General features: G+C 38.2%; 1 pseudogene; it reads right to left on the bottom strand.

Moving 5' to 3' along the window:
* Positions 1–4749: 4749 nt before the first annotated feature.
* On the bottom strand, positions 4750–7634 carry LOC122490982 (annotated as a pseudogene).
* Between the last annotated feature and the right edge of the window lie 8942 nt (positions 7635–16576).

Raw genomic sequence — 16576 nt, 5'->3', positions numbered from 1 at the left:
TGCACTGTTGGTGGGAATGCAAATTGGTGCAGCCGCTCTGGAAAGCAGTGTGGAGGTTCCTCAGAAAATTAAAAATAGACCTACCCTATGACCCAGCAATAGCACTGCTAGGAATTTATCCAAGGGATACAGGAGCACTGATGCATAGGGCCACTTGTACCCCAATGTTCATAGCAGCACTCTCAACAATAGCCAAATTATGGAAAGAGCCTAAATGTCCATCAACTGATGAATGGATAAAGAAATTGTGGTTTATATACACAATGGAATATTACGTGGCAATGAGAAAAAATGAAATATGGCCTTTTGTAGCAACGTGGATGGAACTGGAGAGTGTGATGCTAAGTGAAATAAGCCATACAGAGAAAGACAGATACCATATAGTTTCACTCTTATGTGGATCCTGAGAAACTTAACAGGAACCCATGGGGGAGGGGAAGGGAAAAAAAAAAAGAGGTTAGAATGGGAGAGAGCCAAAGCATAAGAGACTGTTAAAAACTGAGAACAAACTGAAGGTTGATGGGGGGTGGGAGGGAGGAGAGGGTGGGTGATGGGTATTGAGGAGGGCACCTTTTGGGATGAGCACTGGGTGTTGTATGGAAACCAATTTGTCAATAAATTTCATAAAAAAAAAATAAAAAAAAATAAAACTGAAAAAAAAATAAATAGTTTGTGAATCAAATAGGAAATCCTAATGAAAATCACAAACTATTTAGAAGTGATCATCAGACTGGGATGCCTGGGCGTCTCAAATCAGTTAAGCATCCAACTCTTTGTTTTGGCTCAGATCATGATCTCACAGTTTGTGAGTTCAAGCCCCGCATTGGGCTCCATACTGACAATGTGGAGCCTGCTTGAGATTCTCTCTCTCCCTCTCTCTCTGCCTCTGTCTGCCCCTCTCTCTCTCAAAATAAAGAATACACTCTCTCTCTCTTTCTCTCTTTCTCTCTCTCTCTCCCTCTCTCTCTCTCTCACACACACACACACACACACACACACTTCTAGGTAGAGACAACATTATGAACAGGTTATGGTGGGGGTGTAGGTGTGTGTGTGTGTGTGTGTGTGTGTGTGTGTGTGTGAAGTGATCATCATACTTGCACGGTGAAGCTTCAGTTTAGAAGACACATATAGCCTGAAATCCATTTGTTAGAAAATAATTATAAAAATAATAATGAAGTGTAAGATTTCTCCTTCAGGTCAGGAAAACTGAAACTGGATCTAATCTCTTACCTTAAACAATTAGAAAACTGAACAATACATATGAAACAGTGATTTTCAAAAATTGGACAGCAGTCAAGACAAAATAGTAAGATCTGAGGAAAGAGGATTAAATAAGGTAAGCTGTGTGATTACCTCCAATTTCACAATGAAGATAGTTTCCAGGATGAAGCACAGGGAGAGGATCTAGTGATTAACAAGACAGAATTCAGATGTCAGAGGCCAAAGTGCTAAAATTCATAATGAAGAACACCAGAGAAAAGACCATTGCATACGCAAAGAGAGCTCCAGAGATTTGCAAAGGATTCTTCCAGAGACTTCAACTAAATACCAATTGGTGGTATTAAAATAAATGAAAAAAAATCAATATCCAAACTATAAACTTAACAAAGTCTGACATTGAATCAAAAGTGACCAGGCATGAAAGATGCAGAAAAATAAAAACAATAATGAGGATAAAAACTAATCAATAGAAACACAACCAGAAATAACAAATATGGGAGAATTAGCAGATAACATTGAATATGTGCTATAAATATTTACCATATGCTCAATGTGAAGAAGAAAACCTGAGGTTGTTCAAGAGAGATATGGAAGATACAAAAATGGTCCAAATCCAGCTTTTAAATTTTTTTTTTCAACGTTTATTTTTGGGACAGAGAGAGACAGAGCATGAACGGGGGAGGGGCAGAGAGAGAGGGAGACACAGAACCGGAAACAGGCTCCAGGCTCCGAGCCATCAGCCCAGAGCCCGACGCGGGGCTCGAACTCCCGGACCGAGAGATCGTGACCTGGCTGAAGTCGGACGCTTAACCGACTGCGCCACCCAGGCGCCCCCAAATCCAGCTTTTAGAGATAAAATTTAGTCTGGTATAAGATGAAAAATACATAAGATGTGTTTAATGGCAGAATAGACATAGTGGAAGAAAAAAAACCAGTAATCTTGAAGACATGGCAATAGAATCTATCCAGAATGAAATTCAGAGAGAAAAAGGAATTTTTTTTTAAAAAAAGGAGCAATGTGGCAGTGAGAAAACACCAAGCATTCTAACATGTGTAATTGGAGTCCCAGAAAGATTGGAGAGAAAGGGTAGGGAAGTTGAAGATATTTAAAGAAATACTGGCCAGTATTTTCCAATTCTGATAAAAGTCTAAAGCTATAGATCCAAGAAACCCAGTAAACCTCTGTCAGAAGAAATCTATACCAAGACATATCATGACACAGTTGCATTAAACCAGTGATTACAGAGAAAATCTTCAAAACTAGAGGTAGGAAAAAGTCCCATTTCACACAAAAGAAAAAAAATAACGACGGCACATTTCTCCTCAGAAACAATATAAATCAGAGAAGAGCACAACGTTATCTTTATAATAGAGAAAAAATTACAAACTTGGAATTATCTACCAAGTAAAAATATATTTTGTAAGCAAAGGTGAAATAATTTTAAGATATAGAAAAGCTTAGAGTATAATTACCAGTAGACTACCACTATACTAGTCATCATTGTGACTATAAGAAATGTTAGAATCCCTTAGTGAGAAGAAAAAAATGCCCAATACAAATTAGATAAAATTACATAAAAGAATGAAAAGCATGAGAAATGGAAAATGTGTTGGTAAATGCAATATATTTTTTGTATTTTGTAAATTCCTTTAAAATATTAACTTTTTAAGGAAATAATAAAAATGTGTTGTGGGTTTTTAAGATAAGTAAAAGGAAAATGTATGACAATAGTACAAAGTTCAATAAGGGTGAAATGAAACGATGTCTTAACATTATTATATTACAGATTGGTATACTATTATCAGTTGTATAGACTATGACAAGTTAGACTATGATAAATTAAATCCTAATACAACCAGAATAGAGAGGTGTGTTTAGTAAGCCAATTAAGGAGATGAAATTGAATCATAAGGAACAGTTTGAGAGAAGTGTGAAAAACAGGAAAAAGGGAACAAGAACAGAAGGTAGGAAGACAGAATATTAAACCCTACCATATCAATAATAAAGTTAAATTTAAGCAATCTAAAAATTCATTTGAAAGGCAGAGATTGTTAACTTGGTTAATAAAGCCAAAGCCCAGCTACATGCTGTAAGAAACCAACTTTAAATATAATCATAAAGATAGCTTAAAAGTAAAAGGATGAAAATAGATACACCATGCTAACAATAGCAGAAGAAAACTGAGAAGGCTATAATACTATAAGAAAGTAGATTTTAAAGTAGAATGTTACCAGGGATAAAGATCACTTCATAATGGTAAAGAAGTTAATTCAATTAAAGTGAATAACAATCCTAAATTTTTATGTTTCTAATAACTGAGATTCAAATTATATGAAACAAAAACTGACAGCTCTGAAAGAATTAAAGAAATCAACAATTATAGTTGGAAATTTCATTAATATTCCCACACCCACCCATGTACACCCCACTAACTGATAAAATAATAAAAGAAAATTAGTAAGACTATAGAAGACATGAGCAGTGCAATTAACTATTTTGACCTGATTTACCCAATAACATTTTTTAAATACATAAAACATTTAATAAGATACACCATATTCTAGGCCATAAAAAGAAATGCCAATAAATTTTTTAAATTTCACATAACACCAGTTATTTACTCTGACCACAATGGACTTAAATTAGAAATCAATAAGAGAATGATATCTGGAAAATCCCCCAGTATTTAGAATCCAATCAACACACTCCTAAATAATCCACAGGTCAAAAAAATATCACAAGGGAATTTCAAAAGTATTTTTAAAATTAGGGATAGTTAAAACACATCATAGAAATATTTTGAGATGCAGCAAAAGCAGGGCTTAATGAGAATTTTGAAAACCCTAGGAATTGTTTTATTTTGTAGAGACTGACAAACTGATTCTAAAAGCTATTTGGAAAATCAAAGATTTAGAATATGCAGAATGATTTTGAAAATTATTAACAAACTTGAAATAGATAAAGTATTTTATTCAATACTTAATAGACTGCTACAGTTTTCTAGACATCATGGCTTTAGAATAAATTAATATAGGTCATTGAAACAGCATAAAGAATCTCAAAATACACTCTAATATGTATAATTATTTGAATTTTTTTAACTACAAGATATTTTATTTGTAGGAAAAAACACATTTTTTAAATGTTTTATTTATTTATTTTGAGAGAGAGAGAGAAAGAAAGAATCACAAACAGGTTCCACACTGTAAGCACTGAACCTGACATAAGACTCAATCCTACGAACTGTGGGATCCTGACCTGAGCCTATATTGAGTCAGTTACTAAACTGAGCCATCCAAGTGCCCCCAAAACAGTTATTTTAAAAGAAAACAACAAGACAACAACCCAGCACCCAGATCTGAAAGATCTGTGTAAAACAGCAAGAAAAATGGACTTCACTAATGGCACCCACCCCAGCTGACTCTTGGTTGGGAAGATACCAAACGTGGTTGGTGGGTTCTAGAAGATGCACTGCTCCAAGAAAGGCTGTCCTCCCCCACTACCCATGATGGAGAGGGAGGACCTCAGCCCTGGAAGGGATCTACCAGCCTCTGTTTCCAAATATGTGCCCAAATCCACTATGGGGAGACCTGGTGAGCGTCAGGATTCTTGTCCCTGCTACCCAGCACATGTGTGGCTGAGGCCATATCAAATTCCTGCATCAGGTCTTCATTGAATGCCACAAAATAGCATTTGAGATGGCTGAAATCTGGTGTGGATGGTGGCAGATAGAGCCATACTCTAGTGAAAATGTCCACAAGCAAGCACCTTTGCTCAGCACAGGGTCTCATCAGGAACCTTCTGCTTCTTTCCCACTTTCACAGGGGAAGGCTTCCCTATCAGCTTGCTGCCTCCTTTGCTGTTGGGGCTACTCAGCCTCCCTCTTCCCTTCTTGGCATTGGTGGAGGGCTGCTTTGGGCCCTCCCGCCCAAAGCAGCCCTCCACCAATTTGGGGAGGCTATGGAGGCCTTGCAAGACCCAGAATGAGGTACCCTCATTCTCTCCACTGCTGTCCCCTGTAGAGGAGCTCCCCTCCTGTCCAGCTGCCACAGTGAAGTCTACCCTCTCTTTAGACTGCCGGTGTAGCTCCTTGAATTGGGACCAGTTAGTGGCAGATTTCCAGTCCTTATCCTGAAGTGATGGAATCTGATGGAGATGATCCCCACAGCTGTGTGAGCCTCATATTTGGAGAATTCAGCCCCTGCCATCTCCCACACAGCAGCTTTCTTTGGGTCTGGGGCGATGAAGTCAGGATAATAGATCTTGTGTCCTTTTCATATCCTTCAGTACCAGCCCTTCCAACACCTCTCACATCACCCAATTTATCATATTGGTCAAGTCTGAAGCTTTAGTGACTTTCTTCACTTCTGAGAACATGATCTGGTTAGGAATTTTAACCATGTTATCATGAAGAAACTTCTGCTGCTTGCACAGAGGGCTGTCCGTCAACTTGACATTGAAGTAGGTAAAACAAAAAACAAACAGGCAGACATTAGCATCCTGGAAGGCAGCTTTCTTACGCACTCCAGGAATCCCGAAGGGCAGAAGTTTGGCTGTCCTAGTGTTGATCAGGAGCACCTCAAAGTCTAAGATCATGTTGTGCCCCCAGGGAAAGCCTGGTGGATGTAGTCCTTAAGGTGGGCCACCTTGTGAGGCAAGACAGGCTTCAATATGCGGCTGAAGTAGCTGAAGTGGTCCCCATTATTATGCTCCTGGACTCACTCCCCATCATACTTAATTTTAGACAACATGCCATTAGAGCATGTCTTTATCACATGCTTGATGGACTTGAGGCCTCAGCCAGCAAGGGCTGCACTGGCATCATCAGTGATGGCTGGATGCTCAGAGTTTATCTCTGGCCTGGCTCCTTCTCCACCTCCTGCTCATTGCAGAGGACCTGCTACACCATGTCCTGCAGGTTGTGTGATGCTTTATAGGCAACAGGAGTCAAGGGCATTGAACACATGTTTTGCACCCAAGTTCATCCTTGGGTTATGTTTGATCAACTTGATGATACACTTAAGGTCATTGGCTGTGTACCTGGAGGCAGTGTCCTGCAGGGCCTATTGCTGATCATTCTCTTTGGTGAGCTTGGAGAGCTGAAGGAGGAAGTTGTCCACCTCTTGGATGTTAAGGAGACTCTTGGCACCTGGGAGGACAGACTTGCTCTGCTCAAAGAAGATTCTGGTTGTCTCTGATACCTAACCTGCTCTAGGTCTCATGCCATATCATTTGGGTTGCAGTGCAAAGTTAGGCTGAAAAGCTTTACAGCCTGCTTATTATTTAAGTTGTAAATACTCCTAATAACACCTGGCAGCAGCAGCTTAACTTTTAGGTACACGTCATTGTGGAAACCATCTCCTGCCAAACTTTTCCAAAGGAAATTCTGGATGATCTGGGTCATCCTATTATAGCAAGGATTTTCAGCCACAATGGTGCACAACTTCCAAAACTCACGTAGCAGATCATCCTCGTGCTTGGGGTCCCATTTGCTTGAGGACAGACTTGCCTTAGGGGTCAAGCTCAAGTGGGCTTCCCCAGAGTTGTTGGGCTTGGATGAAAAACCAGAAAATTTCTGGGGATTGATATTGATGACAAATGAGGTACCTTTCATTGGAGATGTCACCTGGCCAGTGGCTGTCATCTTAGCCTGGACAACAGCTTTCTTTGGTGTGCTTATTGCCTTAGAAGACAGATCTACAATGTGTTGGCTTATCTGTTCCTTCTCATTATCTTCCAGCTTCTCCCAGCCTTCCAGGTTGTAAGGTCGTCAGTACTTTTTGTGGCAGCCTTGGTCCACTCCAGTTTCTCAAATGTGCATTTTTAAATGTGATACCACTTCTTCATATTCCTGCTGGACTCTGAGAAAGGATTGAGCACCACTTTGCTGATCCAGCATACACTTTTCACAATCTTTTCCTTGCGTTTTTTGCAGCCAGCCATGCCATGCTTGGCATAGTCCACCCAGAGCCATTGTTCAGCCATCTCACGGGCTGCTGCAGAGTCCCACATGCAACTTTGGCAAGAAAATAAGGCAGGTAGCACGTGGTCTTAGATTACCTTCCTGGAATGACAGAACAGGCTTTCATCTCTGCCCATGAAACAGATTTGTTTGTGACCAGTGGCTGAATTGTCTTATGTCAGACCAATGATGTTGTTCTTAGAATATGCACAGTTCTTTTCAGCTGAGTGCAGGGAGCTTTGGTGGGAAGAGGATCTTGAAAGCCAAAATCCTACATCTCACAGGATGGTTGGGAAAATTAAAATAAGTCCATGGATAGGCTGGCCGGCGGGGGGGTGGTTCTGAACTCTCTGCCTTCCCCCTCCTCCAGTGCACACCGCAGGCCTCAGACCAGGCACCTGCAGGCCACGAGTGCCACTTCAGTTGTCTGTAGTCATTTGATTTCATTAATGGGGTTAAGGCAATTCAGTGAGGAAAATACACTTTTTCAAGAAATGGTGCTGGATATACAAATGCAAAAAAACAAAACAAAAAAACTTTCATTTCACACTAAATGTATTAATGTGGATCATAGAGCTAAATGTAAGATCCAAAATGACATGGGGGGCACCTGGGTGGCTCAGTTGGTTAAGCATCTGACCTCGGCTCAGGTCATGATCTCACAGTCTGTGAGTTCGAGCCCCGCGTCAGGCTCTGTGCTGACAGCTCAGAGCCTGGAGCTTACTTCGGATTCTATGTCTCCCTCTCTCTCTCTGCCCCTCCCCTGCTCATGCTCTGTCTCTCTCTCTGTCTCAAACAAACAAACAAACAAACAAAAATCACATCAAGATCTAAAATGACATTGAGTTTGGTGAAGACTTTTAGGTGAGAACTGAAAAGAATGTGCTATAAAAAATAATCCATTTTCATCAAAGTAGAATAATGCTTTTCAAAAGAAATTTAAGAAATCAAAAAGAACAACCATAGACTGTGAAAATATATTTACAAAACCTATGTCTAAAAACGGATTTATGTCTAGAATACATGAAGCACACAACCCAGTAACAGTAAGACAAACAACAAAATGGGAAAAATATTTGAATAAACACTTTCCAGAGTAAATATATAGATAGAAAATAAGTACATGAAAAGATCATTAGTCGTTAGGACAATGCAAATTTAAATCACAATGAGATAATTGTATACACCCTGTAGAATAGATAAAATTGAAAAGGTTGTTCCTACCAAGTTTTAGCAGGGAATCAGAGCAACAGGAATTCTCATGTAGTGCTTGTGGAAATGTAAACAGTACTACTTTGGAAAACAGTTTGGCATTTTCATAAAAATTTAAACACAGATTTACCATATGAAACAGCCATCCCATTACAAGATATTTAGCTAAGAGAAAGAGCCAACACACCAGTCTTTCTAGTTAATATATTTGTATTATACAGAAATTGAAGGCAATCCAAAATCCTTCAATATTGAATGGATTAACAAATTTGTATAATCTGTACAATAATATTCATCAATAAGAACAAAATACTGACACATGCCTCAAAATAGATGTATTCCAAAAGAAGTACGTTCAGTGAAGAAACCAAGCCCAAAAAAGTGTTACATGCTCTCAGTTTTAAATGATATAAAATTTTAGAAATTAACAATAATCTATGTTGATGGGACACATACCACTGGTTGTCTGAGAGATTAAGCAATGGGAAGAAAGAGTATGGATGCATTACAAAAGAGCATAACAGAAATGTCCAATATCTTAATTATGCTGATTGTTTCACAGGTGGATAAGTATGTCAAAATACATCAAATCATTACCTTAAAATATGTCCACCTTCTTTCATGTCAAGCATATCTCAATAAATGTATAAACTATAATAGCAAAGTAAACCCAAAACAAATATTACAAAAGAAAGAATAGAAGTAAGAGTAAGGATTGTTGAAATAGAAAACATTACCAAGAAAAAACAAAACCAACCAAACAAACAAACAAACAAATAGAACAAAACACAAGAATGAATCAACCAGAATCAAAGACTGGTTATTTAAAAAGACAAATGAAATAGTCATCCGGCAATGTAATTAGAGGGAAAAAATAAACTACTTAATAATATGTATTAGGAATTAAGAGTATAACAAGGTTTATTAGAGAGGTATAAAATCATAGGAAATGATATCAACTCTTTAGTACTAATGTTTAAAACATAGATAATATGGACAATTCCCAGAAGAGTAAATTTTACCAATTTAAAAATCAATTGAAACAGAAATAAACTTATAACCATTATTCATTTGTCAAAGTGTATTAGCAACTTGGCTCCAGACTGACACAATCTTACTGGCAAGTGTTTATCAAACTTTTAATGAAATTGTCACCTATTGTATTCACTTTTATACAGAAAGGCTACCTAGGAGACATTTTCCAAGGCGTTTTGGAGGCTAAGCAGAAATTATAGCAAAACTTCATGAAGAGATTGGCAAATGGTGTTTTTCTCAGAAATGCAAGAACAATTTCATGTTATAAAACACTGATTAAAAGAGGAGTAATATTATTTTATCAGTAGATTCAAGGAAAAATATTCAACTTCATTTAACACTCATTTGATAATATCATATTCAGGACAACTAAAAATGGAAAAAAAGTCCTCACCTTCATACAGCATCTCTATCAAAAACCTCTAGGAAAATGCACAACTGAGTATAGAAGCATTCTTTATAAAGTTAAAAAGAATTTTAAGGATACCTGATATTACTCCTCTTCTTCAACACAGTGTTACAAGTCCTAGTCTTTGTAATGGGACAAGAAATAACACATAAGAACAGTAAGGATTTGAAAGGAAGAACTGCATTCTTATTTTTCAGAGACAGTGTGACTAAGTACATAGACAATCCAAGATCTATTCCAGTCTATTAGAATCAGAGAATTCAGCAAAATTGTTGGAAATTAATCAATAGATAAAAAATCAATAGCTTTTCTGTTGATCAATATATCAATAGAAATCTCTTAGTTGGAGTATCCCCTGGAAGCAGAACCTAAAACAAGAATTTAGGTACAACCAATTTATTTTTGACATGAACTCAAGAAGCAGTAGTCAGGAGGCAGGAGAGTGAACAAGGAGAGGAGAAAAAGTCAATACAGGGGTGAATTATTGAGGTCACTGCTGTGAACAATGGGTGTTTGATTTCACTGTGACAACTAAGAAGCATACAAAATTTCAGAATTACTGGTTGAAAGGAGAGGACACTGGGTCATTTATCCATGGCTCCTGTCTCCTAGGTTGGGGTTTATTCTTGATGGCATCAGCTTCCCCAAACTTCTCTGCTGTGTGTGTGGTATGTGCCTAGTAGACTTCTGTGGATTCAGAGAAAGCCCTGAAAGGCTTTCACATGGAATTATCTGCCACAACTAAATCTGAAGTCAGAGGTGAGTGGAGGGGATGCTACATAAGACTCCAAAGGCATCAGTGACAGCCAAGAAGATAATATAGGTTTCCTAAAATATTTGCAATCACAGTAGCATGTATCTATCTGTGTGTCTGTGTCTATCTAACAGTAAGCTCAATAAAAGACTTGTGAAATCATTGCAGAGAAAATGGAGAGGTGTCATGGTCATAGATGGGAAGACTCGCTATTGTAAAGACATCATTTAACCTCAAATTTAACAATAAATTCAAAGTAATTAAAATTTGAAAACACTGCAGTGATCTTTGTGGGACTTGACAAGATACATGCATAGAGAGGCAAATGTGATGGAAGCAAATGGGAATGGGATTAGCCAAGATAATTGAATGAGAATCAGGAAGGAGGACGTGCCCTCTACCAGATTTTAAGACTTATTACAAAGCTAGAGAAACATTTAAGAAGTGTTTTTGATGCAGGGAGAGGGGAAAACATGTAATTTAAGGGCAAACTGGGAGATTTACTCGCAACCCACTTAACTGCTAAAGCATTAGTGTCTATATATGTAAAGAACAATGAATGAATAAGTAAAAAGACAGCCCAATTGCAAAATGGGTAAAGGACATGAGCCATAAATCTGCTGAATAGGAATCCCAAATATACAATAAAACATGAAAACAAATCACTAGTAATCAGGGAAATGAAAACTAAATACCAATTATATATGATTTCACATTTATCAAAGTGGGGAAAAAATCCTAGAATAACAACTACTAGTAAGAAAATGGTAAAGTAGAATTTTCATGCATTCCTTCAAGTGAATTGCTTCAAGTGAATATTGGTACAAAGTCTTTGTGGATCAATTTTTCAGTATCAAAGGTAGCTGATGGTGACTTATTCACTCAAATATATCTCAGTTATGTTCATTGCTCTATCTTTAGTACCTGTATCAATATCTGGTACAGATTAGGTTTTACATGACTACGTATCTTATAATCAGTAACCTTTTTAAAAGTAATCTTTTGTCATATAACTAACCATCTCCACACTTAGTGGTTTAAACAGCTTACTGCTCACAAGTCTGTGGTCCATCAGCTTGGGTTAGGAAGGTTCATCTCTGCTTACGTACAATGCCATCTGGGCCCAGTAACAGTTTTTAAGTCTTGACTCGTATATGTGGGGTTTCTCTCCTTAGACTTTTTATCAGCCCACAGATTAGCCTGGACTTTTTCACATTAGTGGCAAAAGAGCTTCCAGAATTATGAGAGGACAACCGGCAATGTGCAAGCAGATTTTAATCCTCTTTTATCACATTTGCTGTTATCTATTGAGAAATGTGGAGGATAGGAGATTTTATTTTACTTGCAAGTTAACAAATTAGCCTGCTATAGTTTTCTGGAAGCTGGTAAGATACAAGTTTCTTGGTCCAGAGGCAAAGGATTCTGTTACAGCACAGTAGGTAGCATAAGTATCATGTTTATATGAGTTTTTCTTGCCTCTCAAGTCATATGAGAGTGACACGGGGATAGATGTTTCAAATGGTAGTGGGTTTCAATCACAGCTGGGGAACTCTGAGCTTATAGAACCTAAATCTTTTATAACCTGTTATAAGCAAATCTGTCTTTGCCCCAGAGGAAGACATCATCTGTTTGATAAGGGATGATATATGATGTAGGATGTTAAGCAAATCTGTCCTTTGCTCTGCAGGGAGACACTATCTTTGCTTCTAGGGCTATTTGCTATAGTAACATCCCTGAAAAAATAGTCTGAAACAAAAGGCCAATTAGTACCTTGCTTATAAGATGTATAGAAATGTGAGAGAACCATAGAGAATTATCTTCTAACAATGTCCTATCAGCCGAGGAGTCACATAGACAAGTCTGGAGTAGTGTGAGAGGAGACAATACAGGGTCAAAGATACAGGGAGTCATGATGTAAGAACTGTTACTATAATGATCTATCATATCCCTCAATCCAGTGATTAACAGCCAGGTATGAGATATTCTCATACAAGGAGACATGTACAAATATATCTATTACAACACTTTTTTGGTACAAATAAAATATTGGATACTATTCAAAAGTTTAGCAGAAGGGGAATGGATATATAAACTGTGGTTTATTCAGGGACATTGGGGTGGCTTAGTTGACTTCGGCTGACTTTGGCTCAGGTCAGAATCTCACCATTCATGAGTTCAGGCCCTGCGTCAGGCTCTGTGCTGACATCTCAGAGCCTGGAGCCTGCCTCAGATTCTGTGTCTCCCTCTCTCTTTGCCCCTCTCCAACTGGCACTCTCTCTTGCTCTCTCTCTCTCTCTCTCTCTAAAATAAACATTAAATTTTTTTTAATTGTGGTGTATTCATATGAATAAATGACAATGATGATGAAAATAATAATGATAGATAACCTCTACTGAGTATTAACTATGTGCATGGAATTGTTATAAATAATTTATATGTATAATGTCAGCTCACAAAAGTTGTATGACATATCACAGGCAGGCATTTTAACCAAGACTGGAGATCTACTGAGATAGGTGGTTTGAAGTATGCTGTATCAAAATGGGCATTTAGAATTAAAAACTGAGTGAAAAAGTAAATTGTGATGGGAGACAGAATGAATCCGTTTATATAAAATTTAAGGACATACAAAATGATGTTCATTTTTTCTCTTTTATGTCTTTAGTGCTTTTTTTTTTAAATCTATGTGGAAGTTCCAAAGTTATTTTGAGCTTTGCTTTGCTTCTCTTGCTGGATCTACTGCCTCCTTCCACTATTAAAAATATGTATTCTATTTGAAACTGGAGGTCTAATGCTGGAGCCAAGCCATGATTGGCCAAGGAGAATGCTTTGCCAAACCTGCAGGGGGTTCTTCTGCAGAGTTCCTCTGGGCAGAAGAATAACACATACCTCTGCTGCTATTCTTAAGTTCAACATTTATTTTTGATACAAACATACTAAATATACTTTCCACTTTTGCCCTTTGACATCTGTTATTTACATTATATTCACCATACTTGAAGATTTTTCCAGCCCTGTGAAAACTACTGCACATTCTTTATCAGAGCCTCTGATATTCTTACCACCATTTATCAAAGATTCTCACAAAAATCTGTGTTTAACCATATCAATGTCCTAAATTTGCGATGAAATTCAACAGATATTTGTTGAGCCACTTGGGTATTTTGGCCATAGGTAACCCAGGGATGAATAAGATAAGGTCCGTGCCTTTGGAGAACTCACAGTCTAGTGGGAGACAAAGACCTATAAACATAGTAACCAAACCATGATGCAATATGTGCTAAGACAAATGTGTTTATAAACTACTTTGGGCTCACAGATAAGGGAATGATTAATTCTACCTTCAAGTCTGAAGGAAAACCATAGAAATTAAATTACATCAAGTTGAAACTTGACAGATAAGTAAGGGATTCCACAAGAGAAAAAGTGAGCAGGGGTATTCAGAGAAAGGCAGAGAGCACATACAAATGGCTGAAGTATGAAAGGATATGGGGAATATAGGATATTGTTGGTGGAATGTGAGTTATATTAAAAGACGTAGAGAGAGAGAACCTAGGGGGTTTCGGAATGAGGGGATACGTAGAGGCCTAGCTAAGGAGTTTGGACTTTAGTATGCAAGCAATAGGGACTTTTAAGAGATTTAGAGTAGGGAAGTCTCATGGCCAGATTTTTGTTTTAAAAATATTTGGGAATAGAGTATAGGCTTCATGAAAGTAGTAACCTTGTTTTTTTTTTATTGTTATATACCCAGTCTCCAGAATAATGCAAACATATAGTAGACACCTAGTAATATTTGTTAAATAAATGAGTAGAGAGAAAACCTCTTATGCTTCTAGGAATTAGAAAAATGTCATTAATAAACAAACAAACAAACATCTTTTTTTTCAACCCTAATATCTTTGCCTCCAGATAAGGCAAATATTATTTTTTGCCTTATCTGCGGATATTTTAGATTAGATGTTTATACAGTCATCCAGGGAAGTGACAATAAGGGACTTAATTAACATGCTTTGTTTCAGTGTAATGTTTAATCACTCTCAACTTTGGGCAACCAAATAATTTATTGCCCAAGTTGGGAAACTTAAAAGTATAGGAGGATGCATTTAAAAGTATTCTGGAGATAACAGTTGAAAACTGGACAATGTGGTGGATGTATCTCAAGCTCATATCAGATTGTCAGGGTCTCAGTCTCAGGATAGCACTCAGCATGGGGGATGGAGATAGGACAGTTCTGAATAGGTGGGGACTGGGAAAGACAGTGCCCCATATTGATGTGCTTGTCCTTGTGGGGATGTGTATTTGACCCAGTGCGCTTTGTAGCTCTTACCTATGCTTAGAGTTATTAAAGTTTTGTGAAATATACTAAGTATCATTTGGGGGCAAATACGTAAGATAGCAAAGATAACATGCAATGGGTAGGACAGAACTCTGTCCCTGAGAGGTCAATCCTGGGGCAAGAAGTGAGTGCACTGAAGGAGGGCTTTGTGAGGTACCTGGGTGGCTCAGTTGGTTGAGCATCCAACTCTTGATGTCAGCTCAGGTCACGATTCCAGGGTTGTGGGATTGAGGCGGTGTCAGGCTTTGCACTGGGTGTGGAGCTTGCTTGGTATTTTCTCTCTCTGCCCCTCTCCCCTGCTCGCATAAGCTTTCTCTAAAATAAAAATAAAATTAAAATAAAATAAAATAAAATAAAATAAAATAAAATAAAATAAAATAAGGTCTTGGATTGACATTGGTGGAAGTCATTTCCACCTCCCCTCAGTCTTTTGACCAGTGGGTGCTAAGGCATCAAGATGCCTGCAGCTCTTTGAGGAGGCAGATGAGGAGTAAGTCAGGGCTGTGAACCATTAAAGAACTTTAAGGGTAGGCATAGGTCTGTGTACTCAGAGTATACACACAGCTAGTGACGGATAGGAATTATTCTGTATGTTGAGTTTCTTTCTTTCTTTTTTTTTTATTATCATGGAACTTTTTATTTTTTTTCAATATATGAAATTTATTGTCAAATTGGTTTCCATACAACACCCAGTGCTCATCCCAAAAGGTGCCCTCCTCAATACCCATCACCTACCCTCCCCTTCCTCCCACCCCCCATCAACCCTCAGTTTGTTCTCAGTTGAGTTTCTTTCATTATCTTTGAACTATCTGTAAAATATTCTTAAAAATCACAGATTTTCTTTGCTTCACCATGGGAATGCAGGACAAAGTTGGGATAGAAAATACTGAGGGTGCAGGAGTACTGAGCCAACAGCAGCTGCCTGGGGTAAGCCCCTCTGAAGAGGAAGGTGTGATTGCAGTGGGATGAGCAGAGCTTGGGGATGAGAGGAGCAGTGAGCTGAGCCAGACAGCTGGCAGGCGGGGCGAGCAGCAACTGGGCCGGATTTGTCACATTCCCCAGAAACGTTTTGGAAGGAAAACCTGGTAAAAGGCAAAGCTTTGCAAAGTCAAGTAGACTGAGGTTCTAACTGCATATTGAATTTTGTAGCCTGAGGCTGCTGAGGCAAAGATATTAGGGTTGAAAAAAAAGATGTTTGTTTGTTTGTTTGTTTATTAATGACATTTTTCTAATTCCTAGAAGCATAAGAGGTTTTCTCTCTTGCCTTGTTTTCTTCCTGTTGCCCAAATGGCCAACAACAACAACAAAAATGGTCATACTTTTATTTTCTTTTTCCATTTCACCTTCCCCATTTTTTTCTCCTTCCTCTTCCCACTTTCCCCATCACAGTTCCTCAGTCTTTTCCTGCACCTCTGTTTTCACTGTCCACTTACTGGTAGTGCTCCTGAACCAAGGCGAAGAAAGAAACATTCTGGGCTTAGCATACTCCAGTCATGCCGTTTTCCTGCTTCCTGCCATTGCTTTTGTTGTTTTCTTCACTTACCAGTTTGTGTGTGGCTAGTGTGCTATATCTCATAGCCCTCCTCTTATTTTGTTCTTCTTGCTTGAGCTGCTATACTGTCTTCCAGAGCTCACTTTCTTCC

The sequence above is a fragment of the Prionailurus bengalensis genome, chromosome C2 (assembly GCF_016509475.1).
Source record: "Prionailurus bengalensis isolate Pbe53 chromosome C2, Fcat_Pben_1.1_paternal_pri, whole genome shotgun sequence".
In the NCBI taxonomy this organism is placed as follows: domain Eukaryota; kingdom Metazoa; phylum Chordata; class Mammalia; order Carnivora; family Felidae; genus Prionailurus; species Prionailurus bengalensis.
Note: the sequence above shows the minus strand (reverse complement) of the source record. Positions and strands in the feature narration are given on the sequence as shown.